The sequence below is a fragment of the Microtus oregoni genome, unplaced genomic scaffold (assembly GCF_018167655.1).
Source record: "Microtus oregoni isolate MIOR12 unplaced genomic scaffold, Mior012 000041F_ref0000270, whole genome shotgun sequence".
Taxonomy (NCBI): Eukaryota; Metazoa; Chordata; class Mammalia; order Rodentia; family Cricetidae; genus Microtus; species Microtus oregoni.
Window position 1 is genome coordinate 14,551,263 of NW_024543208.1, and position 22,921 is coordinate 14,574,183.

Here is a 22,921-nt window from a genome sequence, read left to right on the forward strand (position 1 = left end):
ATACTGTGAATGTCCATCTCTCCGCACAGATGCATTCAGTATTGGATCTTCATCATATAAGCTTTGAGAAACACTTTAAACCACAGCACCTATCTTCTCCCAGAACATGCTCCCAACTTTCTTCACATAGTTTTGATTTGGGAACCAGTTAAGGGAAACCCCACATATCAGGAGCCCAAGTCATTCTGGGTTTAATATCTTCATCCAACTGCTTTTAATCAGTTAATCTTGTTGCATTTCACTGCAACCCCTCAAAATAGTGTGTTCCTAATAAAATCTAGTCAGTGCCACTCTTACTGTTCAGCTTCCTGTTTAGAACCTCTACTTCTGCTTTTGCCTCATGTTAGCTCTCAGATATGGTAAACTAGAAAATCCCACTTACTTCAGTTTCTACTCAGAAAAAGAATCTTGTAGCTTCTCTTCTGAGTTGAGTAAATACCAAAGCCCTGGACAGACACAAAGTCAGGAGTCTCCGGCTGTACACTTCCTCTCAAGACCCTGAATTTCCTTGATGACACTCAGTCACCCCAGATGTTCCTTCATCTCTAGACTTTTGTCTCACTTTTGCCTAAGATGTCCTTCTCGTAAATAGATTCCTTCCTCTCCTCCCTCCTTGTCCAGACGTTACCTACTTAAGGAGGCTTTCTCTAAATATGTTTAAATAGCATATCCTGTCTAAAATGACCACTTGTATTGTCAAGGAAGAATCCTTTGTCTTAAAAAAAGTAAGATTTTTTTTCCTGCTTGGTTTCCAGTACCTATGAGTGTTAAAGAAATATTTGTCAATTAAAAACTCTACGTGAGTGACAAAACTCTGAAGAATATGTATACTATACATAATATCAGTGATGGCTTTCATGGTCCTAAAAATGTTTCAAATCCTTCACATCAAGAAGATTTTCCAAAATTTCACCCTTGACCACGTCTAACTTCGTTTGCACAGCTGCCCCATTACTGTTACCTCACAGCCACAGCTTCAACCACATGCTATATTTCACTCACAGCGAAAGAATGGGCAAATGTGAGCGCATCTGGTACTGCCCAGCTGGAGACCTTGGTGTGCATAGCACAGAGGCCCTTTTCCTCGTCATTCTCAGAGGCTACAAGGACTGTCCTCTCATGACAGCTTTGATTTCTTCCAATATGGAAATGATCTCGTGCTTTTGGAAATCGCCATAATATTTTACTGTGATTTTTTGAATCTGGAAAGTCTTCCTGAGACCCTGGTGTCCCTCGGGTTAGAAAACAGACTTTCTCAGCCATGGCTCTTTCCAAGGCTGACAGTGGCAAATTCTGTCTGCTTCACATTACCAATAATTTTCATACTGTATCTAAATTAGAATCTCCCAACTTTCCCATTTCAAACCCTTAGGAGTGTTTTTGTTTTTTTTTTAAATAATATTTCTACTCTTCTAAGTGACAAAAGGAAAGGAAGAGGTAAGTAACAAAATTGCTAGCTTACATATATATCCCTCAGCTGATGGTTGAAAAGCTGAGTGACCAAATTATTAGTTCACTTTCATATAGATTGTATTCTAGACAAAAATCCTATCCATACCCATGGTTTTATTCGGAATAACTAAAACAATAAACATGAGAAATTTTTATGTCGACCAAGTTCCACGAATAGAAGTCAGGCAAGATGCAAATGATATTAACTGGGTTGGTCAGAAAGAGCCTTGAGAAGTGATTATTCTGTACTCGTGGAATGGATTCTCCTTGTCCCTGGCCTCCTTTCTCCCCTAGGTGCCTTTGATCTGTGATCACCCTTAGTTTGGCACACTGATGACTCTGTCTCAGATCGCAAAGAGATGAGAAAGTACACATGAGGGCAAAGCACATGGAGGTAATGGAGACAGTGATGCTCTCCAGCATACTGGGGTGAGGAAATGACTTTCCCTGGTAATGACTGTGCTAGTCTCTGGTATTGCATCAATCGAGGAGAGGTGGCAGCAAAGAAAGATATCAAGAAGACAAAGAGTATTAAGAAAGATGTAGCTTCCACTCTGAAAATCCAATCAGCCTAACAATTACCACCCTTTCCTATTATATACCTAACTTTTCTGCATATCACATCATTTCTGAGGAGTCAGAAGAACACTGAAATAGCTGAATGTGATCCCAGGGAATGGTTCTTGGAACTGTGCCTTCACCAATTTCTCCAGATTTTGGGTTTATCCATATCAGTATTTGAGATTCATGCTTATAGCTGGGACATCCTAACACATGGGTCTGAAACTTTCTCCCAGCTCACATTTCAAACCCTTGCTTTCAAGAAGTTGGTGATGTGTTGACACGTCTCTGTGGGATATCTGTTTACAATTTATTCTTAGAAATGCATGAAAACCATTCTGTTATACTGAAGACACAAGCACCAGGCCTGATTCACAGAATTTTCCTCTAATCACGGTTTTAAGTTTTTCAAAATGGAGTTCCCTTGTGTTTTAATGAAATTTTCATAACACCAAGTGTCCATAGGTCAATAGTTTCTTAAAATCATTCCATTTCTGTGACATGTTTCCCATAAATTTGTGTTTGAGAATATAAAGTCAAACCATTTCTATAAAGTTATATATTGATTCAGGAACAAAAGCTAAATAATTATTTGTGAATACTAGATATCAGAAAAATATTTGCCCTACTGTCCTTATCCTGTAGAGAATTAGATATCCTGTTTGATTTATCCTATAAAGAATTAGATATTCTAATCCATAAGTAAGCCTTATTTTCCAAAGCTATTCATTCATCCTGGAGTAATTTTCCTTCCATGCTCAGATAATTTAATCCAAGCTCTGATATTGACTACACATAATGATTACCCAGTCTCTTTTGTATATCTGAAAATTAAGCAGAATTAAAGAACACCACAGGTCCAAGTTTCAAATCAAGAACCTCTAATATATGGTTCTATAGCTAACAATTTGATAGGGGTCCTCATCTAATTCTATGTCAGTGTTCTTGGCTTATTTTTAACTACCTAATGTCTAACTAATTTTTCTTCAGCCCACTCTGCTGGTTGGCTTTCTCATCATCTCCTGAGGAACAGTCCATGCATCTCTTTAACTGTTAGTGAACTGAGATGTGCATTTATTCAGTCCTTCAACCTATAACATTTTACTAAGGTTTGCACATTTTAAGAGGATAAGAACACATGAAAAGAAATCATGGAGCTAATTCAAAATCTCTACATGTTTGAGAATATAAAGTCAAACAATCTGTATAAAGTTATATAGGAATAAAAGCTAGTTCAATTAACTATGAATATTAGATATCATACAGTCTTTCTCTTTCAAGATACATTGAAGTTATACTCCCCTACCAGCTTCTCTCTCTCTCTCTCTCTCTCTCTCTCTCTCTCTCTCTCTCTCTCTGTGTGTGTGTGTGTGTGTGTGTGTGTGTGTGTTTTGATTTCTTTCTTAATTAACCTTTTCATGAATCAAAGACCTCAGCGTTCACTTCCTTAACTCCACAGAAGAAAGGCAAACCCAAAACCTATTAACACGATCATCATCATTCCTGAGGGAAACATTCTGCTTTGTTTGTTTAAAAGCCTTAGATTCTAGGCTAAATATGAGGCCTTCACTTTGCTTCTAAACCACCCATGAAACATAAGCCAGACCCTTCTTTCTGCCATGCCACACGCTGCCCACCTTTCCTGCCTTGCCTGTCTTTTCACTTCTTTCTGCCCTGCCACACGCTGCCCACCTTTCCTGCCTTGCCTGTCTTTTCACCTCTTTCCCCACCTCTCTCCACCCTTCTTTCAAACTTGTGGTCTTGTCATAGATTTCAAGTGTATTAATATCACCTTATCTAAGCAAATAAAAACTACATCTCTGAAGACAAAAAAAAACTAAACTAAACAAACAAAAAAAAATGTACACTCAAAATGCCCTTGTAAGAAGTGACCAATTTCCAATGTGGGACTCTGTCTCTGTCTCCTTTCATTGCCTGATGAAGGTTAATATCCAGGAGGATGACTATATGTTTTTCTTTGGGTTCACCTTCTTATTTAGCTTCTCTAGGATCACGAATTTTAGGCTCAATGTCCTTTATTTATGGCTAGAAACCAAATATGAGTGAGTACATCCCAAGTTCCTCTTTTGGGGTCTGCCTGACCTCACTCGGGATAGTGTTTTCTATTTCCGTCCATTTGCTTGCAAACTTCAAGAAATCATTGTTTTGTACTGCTGAGTAGTACTCTAATGTGTATATATTCCATCCTTTCTTCATCCATTCTTCCATTGAAGGACACCGGACTGAAACCCCAAGGTCCAAATCAGTAGCAGAAGGAGAGAGAGCACGAGCAAGGAACTCAGGACCATGATGGGTCCACCCACACACTGAGACAATGGGGATGTTCTATCGGGAACTCACCAAGGTCAGCTGGACTGGGTCTGAAAAAGCATGGGATAAAACTGGACTCGATGAACATAGCAGACAGTGAGGGCTGCTGAGAAGTCAAGAAAAATGACACTGGGTTTTGATCCTACTGCATGTACTGGCTTTGTGGGAGCCTAGGCTGTTTGGATGTTCACCTTACTAGACCTGGATGGAGGTGGGAGGTCAGGGAACCGGGACTGCTCTTCGGGCTGATGAGGGAGGGGGAGTTGATTGGGGGAGGGGGAGGGAAATGGGAGGGAGTGGCAGGGAGGAGACAGAAATCTTTAATAAATAAATAATAATAATAAAATAATAATAATAATAATAAAGAAGTGATCAATTTCATATTGTTCCCCAGTTTCTAATGAAGGGGGTTTTATCAGCATGCAGAAGCCATATGCATTTTCCTCCTTCCCTGACTCTCTTACTTCCTTTCTTACTCCCCAGCTCCTTTCCTCCCTTTCGGTCTCTCATGCTAGGGCCAAAACCAGAGACACTTGCATACTAGGCTCACAATCTATCTATGAGCAACATCACCTCCTTGTATCCATTTTAAGGATGGCTTTAGGAAAGTATAAGATGTGAGAAAAACTCTACATCCATTATCAGCACATGGTGGACTTTGTAAACCTAAAAAAAACACAGAATTCTAAAACTGTTTACATTCTGAGGTGAGATGAGTTTACAATAAGACAAAGGCAAACACCCAGACAAAAAGCTATGCTCTTTTGGCAGTCACAGTAAATGCAATGATCACCAGAAGGCAGTCCTCAGAGTCCTGGGGTCTCAGAGGAGCAATGCTGTATCTTTTTAAGCAACTAACGCATTTGAGAAGCCCAGCTTGGAAGCTGAACTGTGATTAAAACTCTTGGAAACTCAGGAATTCCTCTCCAATTAAACAACCTTACCACCACTAAAATGCATCCCCTACCTCCTAAAATTGCCAGAAAGATCTTATATTTGAAGTAACTATTACAAAAATGACCTCGAAATGAAAACCCATGACAAAATATCTTATGTAAGTGTCTATTGAAAGGCATGCTATCGGAAATGACAGATGGGGCAACCAAAACCAAAGCATGCCTGGGCATTCTGATAATGAAAGAGTTGACGTGTGGCTTAGTTCTACACTGTCAAACATGCTCAATGTTTATGTTTCCTTTAAAGCAAGCATTTAAAGTCTATTACCATCATGAATTAATTGTATGGTATGATTTAGACCCAAAGTGTTATCTATTAATTGTAGGGTAGAATAAGAGTCAAGAATGTTTGTACAGCACATAGAAACTATTTAAATGTAAATCAATCAGTCCTTTGGATGAATTATCCTCCTTTTTAAACAACAGCCTGCAAAGGTGTGAAATGGGGGGTATTGTAATAATAAGAAGTGCATTTAAACTGATAAGAACAGATACTACACTTGATCTTAGCCAAAAGGCCGAGAAACCCTGTCTCGAAAAACCAAAAAAAAAAAAAAAAAAAAAAAAAGAAGTGCATTTAAATTACTTCTTAAGTCATAAATACTTCATTAATGCCACTATTACTGCAAAGTAGAATTCAGAAAATTCCAAAAGTTTTGAAGAAAAACATTAAAAATATCCATTACTAAATACCCAAGGTTAGGTATGATTAAAAGCTTAATTTCTCTTCACATGATAAATGTGCTAATCTCCATTCTATAGAAGTGAACTAATTCAGGGTAAATGCACATAGCTCCATTTTATACACATGAATTAATTCAGGGTAAATGTATATATTTCATTCTATAGACATGGATTAATCTAGTAGCTAATAGATAGGCTTTTCTATTTCTGTGTTGTTGCTGTTTGTTTGCTTGCTTTTGAGACAGAATCTCACTATGCAGCACAGGCTAGATTCAAATCTATGGTCCTCCTACCTCTGACTTCTAAGTTCTGAGATTATAGACATTTATCAGCAACATTTTTGAAATGTTGTTCTTGACTACATATTTATTAAGTTTATTATTAATAAACATTTACATATGGCATTGTTTTAATAACTGAATTTTATTCCATTGACGGTAATGATAATATTTTACTAATTTCTTCTTCATGATTTTTAAATTTTTTCATTACTTTCATTATTATTTATTACTTTGAAACATGGTATCTCTATGACTAACCTGAGACTCACTGTGAAGAACCGGTTGGCCTTTATCTCACAGAGCTCCACCTGCCTCTGCCTCCAGAGTTTTGGAATTAAATGTGTGTTCCATCTTGCCCAGCCTATTATTATTATTTATAGCACACACAAGGACAATCACACAATATGTGTATTCTTTAGCCTCATGCTTAGAGATCACAGTAGTGATTCTTCCTGATCAATTAATATACTTCCTTACATATTTTTTATTGTTTAAGAATTTCATATGAGTATATCATGTGTTTTAATCAAATCCATTTACCATTCACTCTCTTATCTCCCCTACTACTATTAATTTTGAATTACACATATTCTCCCTTCTCTTTGAATACATTGAGTAAACTCAGTGTTGTCTGTATGTTCATTAATGTAGACCATCTAATAGAGCATGGGTGGCTTCTCAGGGACCACATCTCTGTAAAACACTGACTCTTTCTCTCCCAGTGGCCATCAGATGGGATGGTACCAAAGAGGAGAGATTATGGGTGTTGTCAACATGGCAGAAGATAGAGTTATCTAAGAGGAGTGAACCTCAATTGAGAAAACTCTTCTATAAGATTGGGCAATAGGCTAGTCTGTAGGGCATTTTCTTAATTAGTAATTGATATCAGAGGTTTCAGCATTTCGAGGTTGATGCCATCCCTGGCCTGGTAGTCCTGGATTTTAAAAGAAAGCAGGCTGAACAAATCAGAAGGAGAAAGCCAGTAAGCAGAACCCCTGCATGACCTCTGCATCAGCTCCAGTCTCTAGACTCCTGTTCTACTTGAACTCCTGTCCTGACTTCTTCCATTAATAAACAGGAAAGTGGAAGTATGAACCAAATAAACCCTTTCCTCCCCAACTTGTTTTTGGTCATGGTGGTTCATCACAGCAACAGTAACTCTCACTAAGACAGACACAGAAATATTACACAAAATATCTTTGGAAGAATCATATGGAAGTCTACTACTGCAAAAGCTTCCTAAAATGCATGCATATATAAAAGGGGGTTAAAGGGAATTGCCCTATAACAGGAAGATTACTTTTCTAGATACCATAAGCAATCAAATGAAAAGCCCAGAGCCAAGTACAAGCCATCTGTTTTTTTAAGTTGTTGACCACTGGGGTTTTATAGACACAGCTAAATATCACAGATTATTATCATTGCTCTTGAGTCCCTACAAAACTTGATGCTAAGACCTCATTACTGAAGATGCCATATGCATTCTTGCTATATTTTTCTCCAAGTTTAAAATATTTAAAGTTCTTTCACAAGAACATCAGTTACCCATGGAAAAGTATACCCTATGTAGTATGGTTATCATCCTTTCCACTTTTGACTTTCCAATTTAATCTGTATGTTCATTATCAATGTCATTCAACTTTACTAATTATGATTAATTCTCTAAGAAGCCTCATGATTTCATACAAAAAATTCCATTATGACCTCCTAAGATATAAGTAAGAGTTATTCACCCATTTACTAATGATTTGCCCATGAAAACTAATACTACAATCAAATTTATATCTTAGTTGATAGACAGGCTTCACAAATGGCCAACAGCTAGCCAATGAATTGGCTAATTATAATTTTGTTTATAATTAATAAATAGTTGTTACAACTAAACTAGGATTTAGACTGAATTTATCATCAAAATAAGACCTTTCTTATCTTTTGCATTCTTCAAGTTATTCTCTATTCACCATTAGCATTTTAAATCCATGTGTCTAAATTGAGATCTATGTTTTTGATGATTCCCTCTTTTATATGCATTGGTGTTTTGTTTGCATGTATGTCTATGTGAAAGTGGCAGATTCCCTGGAATTTGGGCTACAGACAGTTGTAAGCTGTCATGTGGCTGCTGGGAATTGAACTAGGGTCTTCTGAAAGAGCAGCCATCTCTCAGTCCCAAGCCCAAGCATAGCTGTTTTCTGTCTATCATCTGTCAATCTATCTATCTATCTATCTATCTATCTATCTATCTATCTATGCATCCATCCTTCAATCCATGATACACACACACACACACACACACACACACACACATGCACACACATATATATATATGTGTGTATGTGTGTGTGTGTGTGTATCAGTGTTATTTTTACTTGTTTGCTTATGAAAGGAAAAAATGTAAGAGTGGATGGTAGATGGTGGATGATGGAACCTGGAGAGAGAGAGGTTCACCCTAATTTTAGAAAGCATCAGTGATAAGAGGGTTATCAGGGCAAATAGTTTGTTACAGCTTTACCTTAACAGAGATTATAAACATGAAGATAAGCAAGAAAACTGCTTACATTCCTATTGATTGCAAATTCGCCAGACGTGCCGGGAGATATACTACATAGCTTTTCATAGGAAAAATAGCTTTCCAGGCAATGGAATTTCACAGCTCCTAGCTATCTACATACCCAGTAGCCCTCTGAAATATTCAAAGGAAACTCAATAGCTCAATAGCTCCCTTTTGTGGGGGAAAAAAAGCTTTTTGTAATAAATGGCAACTTCCTCTAGAACTGTCCCCTTTAGTGTTAAAAACTTAACTAAATTTTGAAAGAAAAGGACTTCTTGGGGCAGCCTATGCAAGCCATGAGTTAGTTACAGAGAAAATCCTGAAGCAAAGTACTTCAAGTTTTCTGTTGAATTAACACTCCATGGGCTATTGAGGTAGAAGTAAGAGTCTCTCTCTCTCTCTCTCTCTCTCTCTCTCTCTCTCTCTCTCTCTCTCTCTTTCTCTGTGTGCATGTGTTGTGTGTGTGTGGTCTATTCCACTTTTCCTTTTTTCCTCCTCTATTGTTAAACTGTCAAGTCTTCTATTAACATGCTCACTCTTTCTAAGAGTCCTGTTCCTTTTCCAAGTCACGTACATTTAGTCTGCTTAACGATGAAGAAAATAGCAAATAACCAAGCTTGGTAAGTAATGCAGCTTTGGTAAGATTTTATGAGGACCAGGAAAACAGCCAGACATCATGCATTCATTAAGTTAGTTCTATCCACAGATAGTCACTGATAGTCCTTTGTGCAAAACCTTGGGTTGATCCACTGGCTACAGCTTGTCACAGACAATAATGCACTAAGAATTGGGGGTTGTTGCTGTTTAAACATCTGTTTCTATTTTCAGTAACCTTTTAAAATGTCTGCATACATAACTAAATTTTGAGAAGTAAACAAGAGAAACTTTTGGCCTCTGAAGATTTAATTACTTACTAAAGAGCGGCGTCCATTGATGTGTCCCTAGGTTACTGAAAACAACAACGTTCATTGCCTTCTGTTTTGATCTTGGCTTTAAAGTATGTACGTCTGGAGTTTTTATTCTCATTTTAGAACATGATGTAAAAGGGGTCATAAACTGACAATCATTTAAAATCCTTCAGAATATTATCTCATAAGGACTTTCCACTTAAGTCAAAGCCCTTACGTAAAGCCTTTGGCAAAGCATGAGAGTTATAGATACTGGCAAGATGGCTGGTGGCTGAAGCACTTGCCTTGCAAAGAGGAGGACCCGAGTTTAGATTGTAGATACTCAATGAAAGCTGGTTAGACATAGTTACTAGCCTGAACTTCCAGCCTTAAAAGTACCAGATAAGGAATCCCCAGGGAAAGCTGATTAGCAAGACTGGCCAAATCAGTCAGTTCCAGGTACATTAAGAGATTATGCTTTGGTGTAGGAGGTTCTTCTGTCTATGTGTTGCTTTCATTGGTTGAATAAAGAAACTGCCTTGGTCTTTTGATAGGGCAGCAGCTTAGGTAGGCGGGGATACAGAACGGATTGCTGGGAGGAAGAGGGGCAGAGTCGAGACTCTGTGGTTCTCCTGCCTGAGTTGGACGCTGGTTAGACTCATGCTAGTAAGCCACAGTCAAGTGGTGATACAGATTGATAGAAATGGGTTAAAACAAGATGTGAGAGTTAACCAGTAAGAGGCTAGACATAAAGGGCCAGGCAGTAATTTAATTAATACAATTTTTGTGTGGTTATTTTGGGTGTAAGCTAGCCAGGCGGGACAGAACAAGGGGCCACCCTCCTTACTATACTGCTTCAGTAAGTAACACAAAGACAGACTGAGGAGTATGCCTTGTGTGAGCTTCTGGCATCCACATCACCAGCCAAACACATGTGCACACATCTGCACACTTGTGCACACACACAGAGGGTCCTCAAACACTCGAGTATACAAAAGCAAAAATGAAAAGGATTGAGCATTTTGATGCCTGAGATTCCATGTTTTAAAGGGCAATGACCCAGAAGACAAGAATTCTGGAGTCTATTCAGAAATATTCAAGAAACAAATGTATCAACAGCCACCTCTGGATTCCAGTTTGATATATTTTCCTACATAGAACTAAGATGATTGTGTCTGTCTCAGAACATAAAAAAGATGATACTTTTTTTTGAAACAGGATTGAGTCCACCAGTATTCAGTGATAGAAAGTAGTGACTTCCGGAGATGCCAGCCCACTCCAGGGATCTATAGACAGTTGATGGTTTCTAGAGAGAAAGAGACATTTTCTTTAGTTATGGAGTCATTGGTAAGATTTCCATGCATCTGTAAACAATTCTTCACCCGTTAGATCAAAGAACAAACCTAATAAAAATCACTGAGCCACCAAAAAAAGTAGTATTAAGACATAATATTAGAAGAGAAAGTAGCTGGGACCAGGAAGAGGATTTGTGAGAGTGATGGGGACAAGAAAAGTTGATAGAGGGGGCACGTTAGTAGTAAATATGATCAAAATATCTCATATACATGTATTGAAATGTCATATAAGAACCATTATTACATATAGTTATTATATACTAATAGAGCACTACCGTAATTGGAAATAGCAAAGGTATCAGTAGCTTTCTGGGACTGAAGAAAAGCAGATATAATGCTTTAGGACACTGATTCTTGTGTGATATTATAATGAGAGACACATGTCATTACAGATTTGTCCAAATCAGCAAAACAGACTCTGGGAAGTTGGTAAGGGATAGTGATGTGTCCATGTAAATTAATCAGTTTCAAAAAATGTACTGAAGGATGCTAAGCATAGAAGACATTTTACAGCTGGGAGCTGGTGGCAGGGTGTATGTGGGATGTCTCTGTACCTTCCCTCAATTTTGCTGCTAGGATACATTTTCTCTAAATTTTTTAATTTAACCCTTTTTAAAACACTAGTATTAAAAAAAAAACTATTACCAAGCCTTTCTCTAGTCATGGACCTAATGAGACACAGAGCAAACAAAACTCTTTATCTCTTCTTTGCGGTAGAAGCCCACTTGGAAACTTGCAGACATCCTTTGCAGAATGTGTTAATAAAAGCCCAAATATAATAAGAACACGAGGAAACTATGGAGATTGTCTTCCCAGGCCCACCAGTCACTGTGTTTTCGACAGTTAGGCTGGTCCTGGAATACCAATTCCAGGAAACATCATAATCATTCAGAACCCACCTGCCTGCAAACCTTCATGTGCAGACTGCCCTTCAATCAAACGCGGGGAAGAACACCAGCTACACCCAGACTCCCCACAAGAATTTCAGTGATGCATGCTAAATACTAACAGATGTGAGCTTTCTCTCCCTGCACAGTCTGAGACCAGACATCAGCTCCCCTGAATGGGGGCCTTCTTTTACAATTTCAAGCAGTAAGCCCCCAACAGAGTGGGATCACATGCCACAGCCTTCTTTTCAAATATGTATGTGTAGTTGAGATGTAAGACTGGTTGGGATTCTAGAGGAGACGAACCCAGAGAGTTTCCCTCCTCAGATATCTACAAGGGACTTTGCTTTAAGAAACACACAGAGATGAGGGAAAGAAACTGGATGTTGGGTTTGTTGTGATGTTTTGCTTTGCTGTCTCTGTTAGAAGTACATGTGTCAGTCATATCCCCCTTTCCATCTGACTTTCTCTTCCTGATTCACATACCTATCCTACGACCTGTCCCAACATGTTTGTGGCTGGACTGCCTCAAGGTCTAAAGTGGGGATAGAGGATACTGTTTTCTCCCATCGACAGGGCCTGCAGCTAGGAGAAAGAAAGCAACAAGCAGCAGAAAGCCATGTGACTGCTTTTGGGAAATTGGCTCTCTTTTCTCATCTGAAGAAATCTTTGAACTTAGCTCAGTTCTGGCCTATAGGAAGGAGTCCTTTCCAAGGACTATTGGAAGGATTTGCTCGGTGTGGGAAAGGCATGTTTGATGCATTACAGATTTAGAAATGAACCGCACAATGCTCTGAATTGGAGACGTTTAGTAGTACTAAAATTATCAGAGTAGCAGCTATTTAAAAACTTTTTTGTCCATAATAATGTGATCAGTGTGTTCCAACATGCACTAATATTTAACAGTACTTTCAATTGCTATAACTGCAAACACAAGATCAGAAAAAGATTAAGCCATCCCAAATCAGAGCATATCTGTCGGGGCGGTGGTTGTCTCTCATAAGGCTACTGCCCATTTATAGTTTATGGAAAAAGGCATTCAGTTTCTTGCAGAGGTGCATCCACTGGTAGTTGCTCACATTCCAATGGATAGTATTACACCCATTCATATACTGGGAGAATGAAGTGAATTTCAGTGGGTTAAAACAGAGAACATGGAGTTAGAAGGGGGAAATGTTATGGAGAAAAATTGACAGGCGCTATAGGTGAGGAAGGATTAGATTTTATCAAAATATTATATTCATATATGAAACTGTCAGTCAATCAAATTTCTTAACCCTCGTTGCTATGGTGTTTGATGTGATCAATCTGCATCAGTTTAATTTGGGTCAGTTCTTCACCATTGCTGTGTGTGAAATAAGACAGTAGTCATCTCTCCACCATGTGCCTGTTCTTGAGAACACTCTGCAGTGGCTTGGATGACTCATGTGTTTGAATACATGGTCCCCATCTTGTAACACTGTTTTTGAAGGCTGTGGAACCTTTAGGAGATGGCCGTGCTGGAAGAAATGGGTCACTTGGGGGTGGCCTTAAAGTTTTATAGTACTTCCCTACTTTTCAGATCTCTGATTTCTGACTGTGAACCCCATGTGATTGGTGCCTCAGACTTTTGTTGCTTTGCTTTCTTCTTCATTATTGACTGTCAAACTGTATGTGATATGAACCTTTGCTGTATGAAGTTGCCATAACAAGAAATGTAACAAGTGCACACACATAGAAAACATTCTATTGGCTGTGTAGCAAGTGATTGGCATCTCTTTGAATCTATTCACTCATGTGACACAGGAATATAATGACATTCTATTATTTTGTATAGTACTACCTTGGGTAATAGAAAATATATTCTATTGGAACACTTGTGTCTTTCAATATGACCATGAGACAAGTGAAACAACAGACTCCAAATGTCCCTGGAGAATCTCAGTCTGAGAAAAGAAAAACTCACAAGCCAGAGGGGGACTTTGTCTCCTGGAAAGAGATTTCAACTTGTCACCTTATAGAGTGAGACTGAAGACCAGACCATGGATGGGTCACTGGTGGGCAGGATGATGTGCATATCCTGAGTCCTTTTCTTAAACTTTATTCAAACTTCAGGTCCTAAATGTGGGAGAGTCACTGGATCTCTGTGTCTGTCTTCCAAATGTAGTCATCATAAATAATCTACTTGTTCTGCTTTTCAATATTAATGCGGTTCTTTTGATGAGCTTAATGAGGATGGCTGTCTGAACCTGGCTTAGTACACAAGCTATGACTTCCAAATTTGGTATAGGCAGCACATGGCACACATAGTAATCTTCCTTTCCCATACCCAAGGCTGTCTGAAGACAATTATGCAAGTTCCTTCGGGAAAAGTTCATCTTCTAATCTCAGGCCACTGATGACACGTGTTTGGTGAGACATCACAGCATTGGTAGACGATAAAATGAAAAGATCTCTTCCTTTTTGTATCTTAAAAGATTTTCAGCACCTGGAGCAGTGAATGATAATTTAATTTTAAAAGAATTTCAATTAATAATAATAATTCTGTAATGATTAGAAAAACTTTATCTTTGCAGAAAGAAAGGAAACTTGTGTTTGTTTCCATGTCTGTTGTTCTTAGACTCTTTTCTTGTATTCCATACCCTCTGCAACAGGAACTTAGAGATCCTGTGCCCCTGGCCCATGGAAGCATGTTAGGATGTTGAAGAAGGCAGTATTGTGAAATCTGATTTAAGGAGCTGCTAAAGATATGAGAGAAGAGGTATGATTCACCTTTCTTTTTCTCTTTGTCCTTTGGAAAATAAAATAGTAAGTGAATCCCAGCAACACCTACTAACAAGACTTAAAGAAACAGCTATTCTGGAGATTTTCAGATGTGATGCCCTTTGTTCTTTTCCACAAATTTAAAGTCTGTGCAAGCCATAGCAGAATGGGATTGGCTTAGAAGGAAGTGGCCATGCTTAATCTTACAATGACCACCTCTATGTGGGATCTTCAAGGTCGCTCCATGAGGAAAAGAGTTTACAAGATTATATGTCCAGTTTTAGGGTAAGGTGTCAAAGTATTTGTGTCACTCCTAAGCAATGCTCAGTCATAATATGCTCCATTCATACAAGGCATAAAAAGTATTTGTGTTTATCCAAGACTCTCAATGGAGTTTATGAACATGTTTTTTTAAAAAAAAATTTATCCTTTTTTTTTTCTTTGTGCTATAACCTAAATGATTTTGGATTTCTTTCTGCTACCATAAAATGCTTCAAACTAATCTCAGTCCAGGGGGAAAAACAAAGAAAATTATATTATTCCACTACTATGCTCAAATTAGTAATGGTTCTTTCAGAGTAACAGCTGAAGTGATCATAGTTATCTACAGGACCAGACATGAGCTAATATCATTACTTTCTTTTTTAATACATTTCTATTGACATTTATTTTTCTCTGCTCCCCTCCCTGCCTCTCCCCTTCCCCTTCAACCCTACCCAAAAATCCTCATACTCCCAATTTACTCAGGAGATCTTGTCTTTTTCTACGTTCTACTTCCCATGTAGATTAGATCTATGTAAGTCTCTCTTATTGTCCGCATTGTTGTCTAAGTTCTCTGGGATTATGGTTTGTAGGCTGGTTTTCTTTGCTTTATGTTTAAAAACCACCTATGAGTGAGTACATGTGATAGTTGTCTTTCTGGGTCTGGGTTACCTCACTCAAAACACTGTTTTCTAGCTCCATCCATTTTTCATGCAGAATTAAAGCTGTCATAATTTTTTTTCTGTTGTGTAGGACTCCATTGTGTAAATGTACCATGTTTTCTTTATCCATTTTATGGTCTAGGGGTATTTAGATTGTTTCCAAATTTTGGCTATAACAAATGAAGCTGCTATGAACATAGTTCAGCACATGTTCTTGTGGCACGATTGAACATCCTTTGAATATATACCCAAAAATGGTATTACTGGGTTTTGAGGAAAGTTTTTTTCTAATTTTCTGAGAAATAACCACACTGAAATCCAAAGGAGTTGTACCAGCTTGCATTCCTACCAGCAATGCAGAAGTATTTAACTTTTCCCCACAACCTCTCTAGCATAAGTTATCATCAGTGTTTTTTATCTTGGCCATTCTTACAGGTATAAGATGAAATCTTAGAGTTGTTTTGATTTGCATTTATCTGATGACTAAGGATGTTGAACATTTCCTTAAGTGTCATTCAACCATTTTAGATTCCTCTGTTGAGAGTTCTCTGTTTGGGTCTGTACCCCATTTTTATATTGGATTATGTGACCTTTGGGTGTCCAAATTTTTGAGTTCTTTATATATTTTGAGATCAGACTTCTGTCTGATGTGGGGTTAGTGAAGATCTTTTTCCATTCTGTAGGTTGTCATTTTGTCTTGTTGACCATGTCCTTTGCTTTACAGAAGCTTTTCAGTTCCAGGAGGTCCCATTTATTAATTGTTTATCTCAGTGTCTGTGCTTCTGGGGTTATATTAAGGAAGTGGTTCCCTGTGCCAATGTGTTCAAGTATACTTAGTGGCTGGCTTTATGTTGAGGACTTTGATTAATTTGGACTTGAGTTTTGTGCATGGTGATAAATATAGGTCTATTTTCATTCTTCTACATGTTGATATCCAGTTATGCCAGCACCACTTGTTAAATGCTCTCTTTTTTCTACTTGATATTTTTAGCTTCTTTATCAAAGATCAGGTGTTCAAAGATATGTGAATTGATATCTAGGTCTTCTATTCGGTTCCATTGGTCCTCCTGTCTGTTCTTTTTTTTTTCCATTTTTTTTAATTGAGAAAAGGAGAAAAAAAAAAAACAAGTTTCCACCTCCTCCCAGCCTCCCATTTCCCTCCTCCTCCTCCCACCCTTCTCCCCCTCCTCCCTCCCTTCTCCCCCTCCTCCCACCCTTCTCCCCCTCCCCCCACTCCTCTCCCCCTTCCTCTCCAGTCCAAAGAGCAGTCAGGGTTCCCTGCCCTGTGGTAAGTCCTAGGTCCTCCCCTCTCCGTCCATTCCTAGGAAGGTGAACATCCAAACTGGCTAGGCTCCCACAAAGCCAGCACATTACGTAGGTTCAAAACCCCATGCCATTGTCCTTGGCTTCTCATCAGCCCTCATTGTTCGCCATGCTCAGAGAGTCCAGTTTTATCCCATGCTTTTTCAGTCACAGTCCAGCTGGCCTTGGTGAGCTCCCAATAGATCAGCTCCACTGTCTCAGTGGGTGGATGCACCCCTCGTGGTCCCGACTTATTTGCTCATCTTCTCCCTCCTTCTGCTCCTCATTGGGACCTTGGGAGCTCAGTCCAGTGCTCCAGTGTGGGTCTCTGTCTCTATCTCCATCCATCACCAGATGAAGGTTCTATGATGATATGCAAGATATTCGTCAGTATTGCTATAGGGTAGGGTCATTTCAGGTTCCCTATCCTCAGCTGCCCAAGGAACTAACTGGGGACCTCGGCTTGGGCTCCTGGGAGCCACTCTAGGTTCAAGTCTCTTGCCAACCCTAAAGGTGGCTCCCTTAACTAAGAATTGTGCTTCCATGCTCCCCTATCTAACCTTCCTTTATCCCAATCCTCCTTTTTCCCCAAGTTCCCCCCATTCTCCCCTTCTCCCTTTTCTCTCCCCATCTCCCCTTACCCCCATAGAGAACTCAGGAAACTAGACTTTAAAATGCTAATTAAAAAATGGGGCACTGAACTGAACAGAGAATTCTCAGCAGAGGAAGTTCAAATGGCCAAAAGACACTTAAGGTCATGCTCAATCTCCTTAGCGATCAGGGAAATGCAAATCAAAACAACTTTGAGATATCATCTTACACCTGTCAGAATGGCTAAAATAAAAAACACCAATGATAGCCTTTGCTGGAGAGGCTGTGGAGGAAGGGGTACCCTCATCCATTGCTGGTGGGAATGCAATCTTGTGCAACCACTGTGGAAGTCAGTGTTTCGGTTTCTCAGGAAATTCGGGATCAACCTACCCCTGGACCCAGCAATACCACTCCTGGGAATATACCCAAGAGATGCCCTATCATATGACAAGAGCATTTGTTCAATTATGTTCATAGCAGTATTATTTGTAATAGCCAGAACCTGGAAACAACCTAGATGCCCCTCAATAGAAGAATGGATGAAGAAAGTGTGGAATATCTACACATTAGAGTACTACGCTGCGGTAAAAAACAGTGACTTCTCAAATTTTGCATGCAAATGTATGGAAATAGAAAACACTATCCTGAGTGAGGTACCCCAGACCCAAAAAGATGAATATGGGATGTACTCATTCATAATTGGTTTCTAGCCATAAACAAGGGTCACGGAGTCTACAATTGGTGATCCCAAAGAAGCTAAGTAAGAAGATGAACCCAAGGAAAAACATATAGTTGTCCTCTTGGCTATGGGAAGTAGACAAAATTGCCAGGGAGAAAATTGAGCTCCTGTCTGTTCTTATGCCAGTACCAAGCTGTTCTCAGTATGTAGCTCGGTAGTAGAGTCTAAAGTCAGGCATTGTAATGCCTCTAGAAGTTCTTTTATTGTAGAGGATTGTTTTGGCTATTCTGGGTTTTTTTACTTTTCCATGTGAAGCTGAGCACTGGTCTTTCGAGATCTGTAAAGAATTTTGCTGGGATTTTGATAGGCATTGAATTGAATCTGTAGATTGCTTTCGATAAGATTGCTATTTTTTCCTATATTAATTCTACCTATCTAAGAGCATGGGAGATCTTTCCACTTTCTGATGTCTTCTTCAAATTTTTTCTTCAAAGATTTAAAGATCTTGTCACACGAGTCTTCCACTTAGTTGGTTAGAGTTACTCTGAGATATTTTATGCTATTTGTGGCTATTGTTGATGGTGCTACTTCTCTGATTTCTTTCCCAGCCCTTTTATCATCTGTGTACAGAGGGCTACAGATTTTTTTGAGTTAATCTTCTATCCTGCTACATTACTAAAAGTGTTTGCTCAACTATGTTCATAGCAGCATTGTTTGTCGTAATCAGAACCTGAAAAAAACCTAAATGCCCCTTGACTGAAGAATGGATAAGAAAAATGTGGTACATTTACACAATGGAGTACTACACAGCAGAAAAAATAACAACATCTTGAATTTTGCAGAAGAATGGATGGAGCTAGAAAACATTTTGAGTGAGGTAACCCAGACACAAAACACAGAAAGACAATAAGACAATTATCACATGTACTCACTCATAAGTGGTTTTCAAACATAAATCAAAGAAAACCAGTCTACAAATCATAATCCTAGAGAACTTAGACAACAATAGGGACCCTAAGAGTGACTTGCATAGATATAATCCTCATGGGAAGTAGAAAAAGACAAGATCTCCTGAGTAAATTGTGAGCATGGGGATCTAGCGGGAGGGTTGAAGAGGAGGGAAGAGGTGGGGAGGAGAACAGAGAAATATATAGAGCTCAATAAAAAACAATAGTAGATCTTACTTAATTGAATCACTTTGATATACAATGATATATTGTCTCCTCTATAAAAAGAGATTTTCTCTTATTTCTCAAGCTCACGATGATTATTGAACACAGATTAAGAGTCTATATAAAAGGAAATAATTTAGTCAGTATAGCTAGAGATAAGGTGTGTTTACTTTGTTTATTATACAGTAACCAGATATCCCTCTGATCTTACTCCTGTATAGAAATTGATAATAAAACACAAGACATTCCCCCAAAGAACCTGGTCTGTTTGGTGCTTGACTGGCTACTCTGCATACAAATCAGGTTGGAACCAGTGTTTCCATAAATTCTACAGAAGCCCTGGTGGCTCATAATGAGATATCAAAGGCATCTAGAGACACAAACAATGTCTCTGCCATTACATCTGTTGGAACCTCTTGTAAAAGAAGCAGTCTTCCCTGTAGTCACACAAAAGAACTTCCAGGTTATGACAAGTCTCTGTGCAATAAACTCAACTCCCATGCCAGCCCTTGTCTAGAATAATAATAAAAAGTGGTATTCTTCTATGCCTTATTTTGGGCTAAAAAGCCATAGCTTTCTTTATGGTTGGCTGTCAGATAAGATCTATAAAGTAACATTGAAGATTGTAACTTTCTTTTGCTTTATCCATTGACTGTCTATATGGTCTTTAAGACCTATTCACACTTTGCCCTGGAACCTGAGTGTCACCCCTTCCCTGCAGAACTGGCCTCTAACAGGAAGGATGTTGGTGATAAACATGTCACTGCTTAGGTTGTCATAATCAGACAGAGTAGAGTCATTCATAACTGATTAGATACAGGTTACTTAAAGCTATTTAAGACTGAAAGATTGCCTAAAATACTCTAAAATATATTTGTTCAAATGTATCTTTCTTTGAATAGTTGTATTACCTTATTAATGTGGAAAAATATTATAATTATCATGAAAGAGCCAAAGAAAACCACATCCTGTCTAAGTGCTTGTTAATGAACCTGAAACTAGAAAGTTTCCTTAGTACCACAACCATTTCCAAAGCCGTATTTTCACTATGGTTTTATCTAGGCTGTGTACATATTTTCCACCCCATTAATAAGAATTCTCATTTCTTACAAGCTGACCTTAGTAGGAAGCATTAAGAACTCCTTTTCTTCCACTAAATAACTTTTTTTATTGATTTTTGTTGAGCTCTACATTTTTCTCTGATCCTCTCCCTGCCTCTCCCCTCCCCTTCAACCCTCTCCCAAGGTCTCCATGCTCCCAATTTACACAGGAGATCTTGTCTTTTTCTACTTCCCATGTGGGTTAGATTTATGTATGTCTCTCTTAGGATCCTCATTGTTGTCTAGGTTCTTTGGGATTATGATTTGTGGGCTGGTTTTCTTTGCTTTATATCATAGCCAGAACCTGGAAATGCCCCTTGACTGAAGAATGGATAAAAAAATGTGGTACATTTACACAATTGGAGTACTACATAGCAGAAAAACATAATGACATCTTGAATTTTTCAGGCAAATGGATGGAGCTAGAAAACACCATATTGAGTGAGGTAACCCAGACCCAGAGAGACAGTTATCACATGTACTCACTCATAAGCAATAAGAACTCTTAAACAAAATCCCATGATGTGATTCCCGGAGACTAGTTTTAAACTATAGATTTCAAACTGTTCAATAGGAAAATTGGAATTTTGCCCCAATGACAGAAGTAAGATAAACCTGGGCAAGGTGGATAGGAAACTGCTTCTGTGAGTAAACTTCACCTTGAGGACCTCCTTCTAGATGTTCTAAAGATCTGAGAAAATCATGAGAGTGAGACTTCCGAAGAAAACAGTGTCTCCATCAGTTATTTCTCATTCCTGCTTTCTCCTTGGATCCCTGAGTTGGCCATCAAAAGTCCCAAAAGGATTATCAGTGAATAAACTGATTCAGGGGGTTTCCTAATTGCCACAATGATGCTAGGCAACAGTGAGAGATTTGTTTTAGGGCATGCTCTCATTTTCTGTAAGCGTCAGCTTCCTGTTTTCCCAAAATGATCAGTTATCTGGGAATTAACAGATTGATACCTGCAGTCCTGTTCCCCTTCATGAACCCCATTTCCTCTGTCTGTGCTTCTGACCTGAGAATACCTTTTCATAGCTCCCATGTACTGGACTCTTAGTGCGGACCAGACTGTTCTTGAGAGTCACACACATAGCATAATGAAATCTTCATATAATGTATAAGACAGATTTTGTAACTACTGTCCAACACAGGCAGAGATGGGGAACCAAAGACTTAGAAGCATATCAAAGGCTGTGTAGCTAGGAAGTGATAAAAATTGCCTGCCAAATATTGAACTTTTTTTCTTATCTTTTCTCTGTGAATTTTCTTATCAGCTATTTCATTAATTCTTTAAACTATTGATGTACATTCAATGTCACACCAGGGCATTACCTTGAGGGTTTTTTTTTCTCCCTATTGCTAAAACAGCATGCATGATTTAAGCCTCTCAAGTTCCAATAACCTTAAATCCCAAGGATTTAAATGACAGTAAGTGATGGTGAAATTCACTAATTTGTAAACTCCCACATACCTAAGGTTACTGAACCTACTGAAAAGAAACAGCTGGTCACGCTACATGGCCCAGAAAGTGTGGAGACTGGAGAATCTCAGTCTAGAAAGTAAGGTTAAAAGGTTTGGTCAAAACAATTTTTTTAGAAAAAATAATCATTAATTTTTCACTTTATTGGGATAGACAGACAGGAACTAGAGTATTTTTAATTCATATACTGTCTCTGTCATTAGGCCATTAGGTGATCTTGGTGAAGTTAGTAAAACCATAGCTCTTCCTATTCATCTCTATATTCTACCAGCTGATAATATGAATTCAACCTCCCATGGTTGTTTCAGAGATCAAACACCTCCTGCAGGCATGGCCTAGCACTGAGAGGTCCTCTAAGGCTTATTCAAACAAATTTTATTACCATCCAATAAAACCCTTTCCTCATAACCATAGCATATACAACTATCATAGACATAACTCTTGATCAGTTCTTTTCATTGAAAAAGGTGCAAGGTGACACTTTTCGACCAACGGTTGGTGGTTTTAAAGAAAATAAGAATTGTTCAATTTTTTTTTTACTTTTGAGTCAGGAAGATGGAGGAAGTGGTGGCCGTTAAAAGCTTTCATCTTGATTTTGGACGGTAGTTCTTAACACTTAATTTACTTTTGAGTTTCTCTATTTAGATCGAACACTGTTCGAAAGTTCCAATTAAATTTACTACTTTCTCCTCTCTTGAAGCAGTTTTGTCTTTGGATAATGTTGAATAAGAATGAGAAACAAAGATATATTCAAAAGCCCTGTCTCACTTAACAAAGCAATTGTCAGTAATGGGACAGTGTACCTCACTTTATTTGAGTCCTTGTCTCTAGGCACAGAGGAACAGGCACCCAGAAATGTGTTTTCCCATCAAGCTTTCCTACAAGGTCATACCCTCTCTGTTATTAGTCATTCTTAACTCATACGATCAAAACTCAAGTTACATAAAAGCTAAAAATATTCTATTTGTCACCCAGAAAGCACCAATAAAA

The 22,921-nt window shown here is 38.5% G+C and overlaps 1 non-coding gene across 1 annotated transcript; it reads right to left on the reverse strand.

Moving 5' to 3' along the window:
• Positions 1 to 5,643: 5,643 nt before the first annotated feature.
• LOC121433900 lies at positions 5,644 to 5,830 on the reverse strand. The gene has a single exon (XR_005972374.1). It is a non-coding gene; the product is annotated as a U2 spliceosomal RNA (small nuclear RNA).
• Positions 5,831 to 22,921: the final 17,091 nt, after the last annotated feature.